The following is a 4,249-nucleotide window of genomic DNA, read 5'->3' on the forward strand; positions in this document are numbered from 1 at the left end:
GCCTAAACCTAGATTGGGACTTGAACCCACAGTTTTTAAATTAGAATCACTCACCAGATGTCTGGACTGATTGAGGTTCAGGTTCTTTGTGCCTCTGTGCAGAAGGAATTCAGCAAGAGACAAAGTGAAAGGCAAGAAATATATTTATTAAGGTGGGATGCTTGTGAGAGATGCAAGTGGGCAAGGCAAGGAGGCTCTGCCCCCAAGCTATAGCTTTACAATCCTAGAGGAGTGGGGGCGGGAAAAGACTGCTTCTTCCTCTTTCTTCAAGGAGTAGTAACTACCCCTTGGTATCCCATAACAGAGTATTTGACCCCATATGGTCAGACTAGGACTGTCATGGTGCTTATTCAAACAAACTGAACAAGTCTTTAAACTCCTGCCCTTGGTCTCAACCTGAATGCAGGCCCCACCCATTCCCCACCCAATGACCTGAGGCATAACTCAGGCCTTCACTAGAGTCAAGCAAGCCTGCCTCATTCTGATGGACCTCTTGAGCAATTATTAACTTAGAGTGGTCTCCCAAAGTCCCCTTAGGTTTCCCTCTTTCTACAACTACCTGCGTAACTACCCTACTCTGTCCCTATCAGAAGTCCCTAGGCTAGGGGGCGAATAGGAGCTGGAGCTGCTGGCCTGCACCACAGCCATAGCAATGTGGGATCTGAGCCACATCTGTGACCTACACCACAGCTCACAGTAACGCCGGATCCTTAATCCACTGAGTGAGTCTAGGGATCGAACCCGCATCCTCATGGATACTAGTAGGGTTTGTTAACACTCAGCCATGTTAGGAACTCCCAGCCATGATTTTGATAGAGATAAAAGTCACGAGGAAAGGTAGATCCGGGTTTATCTTCGCAATACATTAATGTTTTTAGATGTCTTCTGAAAATTGAACTTGTATATGTTGGTTTTCTGCTAGACTAACATTTCTAGGGAGCTGAAGTTCTCAACCAAAAACTAAACTTCAGCAGTAACAGTCTTCCGGATAAATCCTATTTCTTCGGGTGACTATATTATTTTCTAGAGCACACCATGTCTGCAAATATGTTATTTTTCTTGATTCACTTAGAATCTGCTTAAGAATTTCTTCTCCATCTGCTTTTATTCCTTGTTTTAGTTTTAAAAGGAAGAGCTGCTGAAACTCAGTAGATCAACAGATAGCAGCATACATTAATGCATTCATTATGATGTTAAAATCTTGCTTCCAGTTAGTCTGTATGGCTCACCTGGGCTTTCTTGTCAGCTCTGAGGGCATTTCATAGTCCATCTTTCTCCGGAATGTTTTACTTGTTGAGAATTTTGCATTGATGAAAGTAAAGGAAGTGACTTGACCATTAACCACAACAGTTTCAGAGTGATCACTTCTATTCTCATTCAGATGGAAGGCATAACAATAGCTAAATATCTCCTTGAATATTAAGGGCTTAGTCAAAGTCCTCTGTTTTAGCACAGACTCCTCAGCCAAATGGGGCAATGAGAAATGAGCATACAAATAGATATTGAGATTTCATTGCTTCTTAGCAAAACTGTAGAATTGGCTGTCTTACTTTAGAAAGGCTTTATAATGATCCAGACCTTTTGGAGTGACTTAAAACTGTTTATATAATCCTGCTGATGAGATCTGCTGTGGTTTTTCTCTATGAGCAGCATGACAAAGTGGGCTGCTTTCACAATGACTTGCTGGGGAGGGGGACCCAGAAAGAAAGGTTGAACACAGTCCATACCACTCTGAGCAAGAAGGCAGGAGATGAACTGCTGGTGCTGCTCTGCTCTGCAACTCTCAATGGTGACAATGTCCTTTTAGCCTTATTCTCAGATCAAGAGGGAAATTACAAGCATATTAATACCCTCCAGTCAAACACTTGCCAAGATAACAGATGGCCGATACCACCAAGCAACCTTGACCTGTGGTTACCCGCCCTGTCAATCAAACACAGGATCTCTTCTCTAGGGAAAACACTGTCTTCTGTGCAACACAGCATGTTCACCTCTCATTGCAGATTTAATAAAACACATAGTCCACGCAGCATATATGGGCACAGCATTTTCCCTCATGGGAACTAAATTGCTGGCATGCTACATAAACTCCCTGAAGTCTTCAACTACTTCCATAAACACTGGACAGAAAATGGAAGAGTGCTGAGCCAGAATCGACGGTTGTATTTGACATCTAAAATAAAAAATCTCTTTTTGGGGGCTGATAGAACACTTGTCATACAAAGGTAATGCCCACCTAAATCATATAAATAGCCTTTGTCTATAGATTAAATGCATGTTGTAGACCAATGTGCTTGGGTGCATCCATTAGGTATAAAAATCCTATAGATATTTCAGAGCACATCTGCCATTTGGAGGTAAAGGAAAATGTTCTTATTAATGCTAAAATTCCGGGGGTACAAACGCTGACATAAAGAGGGTATCTAAATAGATGCACAGGTGCTGACATTGAGAGGCCAGGCATAAAGCTCCATCAGGGGGTCAGTAGGGATCTAGTGTAGCATTTTCTGCAACAAAGAGATGTTCTTTCTGAAATGGGCTATTTACCCACAAAGCGTATACCTGGGGATTTGGTAGCCTAAGAAATAGTATCACAAAGATTCACTGACTTGCAAGCAAGAGGCCAGGCTTCCAGTGCCGAGGCTGGGCCCTATTTTTCACTGGCCACATTGTAGGAAGCAATTTAGCACAAAGAGCAAGAACTTAGGCTTTTGATTTAAGATGAATTTTGGCTTGAGCCCTAACATTGCCATTTACTGTCTCCATGGCCTTGGGAATATTATACCAACTCTCTGACTCAGTTTCCTCATCAGGCAAATGAGGATAGTAAACGTTTTTCCAAGGTATTATTATGATCATTAAATGCAATAAAGTATGTCGAGCCCTTAGCATGATGCCTGGTCTAGACCAAGACTCATTATCTGTTAGTAATTATTAATAAATGTTCATCATTACTATTAATAGTTTAGTAAATCTTGGGAAAATTGCTTATGCACCCTGAGCCTCTTTTCTCATCTGTGGAAAGAGAAATTGGAATAGATTATTATGATAAAATGCTTCCAGCTCTAACATTCCATAGATTTGTGACTCCAATTTATTGCTGGTAAATATAGATGCCTCCTACAGACAGGATACTAATGCATTCCTGGAGCATAAAATTGTTGAAGCTAACATTTTATTTCCTACAAGGTCCAGGCATGACCTCATTAAATCCTTACTACAACCCAATGAGTCAAGGAAAGATGAGAAAATCGAGGCTCACACCAGTTAGGGACTGCCTATGGTTACAAGAGCTTCCAGGACTAAAAACCGAGATCGAGCAGCAACAGGCTGGAGAAAGGAGAGCAAGAACAGGATCCAGGAGGCACGCTTATCAGAGTCCCTGGCAGAACGGGCAGCCCAACCCTGTGCTGCCTGGGCCCACAAGATGCCAAAGACACTGGAAGCACAGGCTCCACAACCAAGGGGAAGGAAAGAAGTGATGTCGGGTTAATTTATTTAACATAAATAATGGATTCCTTAATTATCTGCCACATGATTAAGTAATTCTGATGTAAATAATTGAAATCAAAGGAAAGGGAAGAAGTCAAGTGCAGGGAGTTCTGTTTTTAAAAAATGTACTGGGGAAGTAGAGGTCAATCTGGATCTCAAGCACAGACTTTGTGAGACCATTGATGCATGGATGTTGTGAGTGCTGCCATGTGCCAGGCACTGTGTAAGACACTGAGAATATAACAATCTGGGTTCTCAGCTTAGAGCAGGACACAGTCTACTGAGGAAACGAGCTATATAACACCCCCCCCCCAAAAAAAAACAGTATTTTAACTGTCATAAGTCCTATGGGGGAATGGACGGGAGAGCAACCAACTGCCAGGAAGGTTAACTGAGGATGGGCTCTTGTTGAAGCTTAAAATAGAATAAATAGGAGAGGAGTCAGATGTCAGGAAGGTAGGGATGGAGGGAGGCTTGCTGTGGGTCCTTTGGAATTAAATATAAATTCAGAAAAAGAGTGAGAGCAAAAGAGCAAGAGCAAGAGAATCTGTTGTGAAAGAATAATTTAATTTGAACTATTCTTTATTGTTGTCAAAGAAACAAGTATACTGGTCCTTAGTAATTTTTAGTGCAACTCCTTAAGGAATGGTCAAAGATGCGGCCCACCCAGCAATAGCAAAATTCAATTTGAGAAGGTAGGAATGTGAGGTTAAAAGAACTTGTCTTTGGAATCGAACGCCCCATGTTTTTGAGTTTT

This window comes from Sus scrofa, chromosome 16 (genome assembly GCF_054392235.1).
Source record: "Sus scrofa isolate SSC_HxYL_T2T_F1_AM1 chromosome 16, Sscrofa_HxYL_maternal_Yorkshire_Landrace_v2.0, whole genome shotgun sequence".
NCBI lineage: Eukaryota > Metazoa > Chordata > Mammalia > Artiodactyla > Suidae > Sus > Sus scrofa.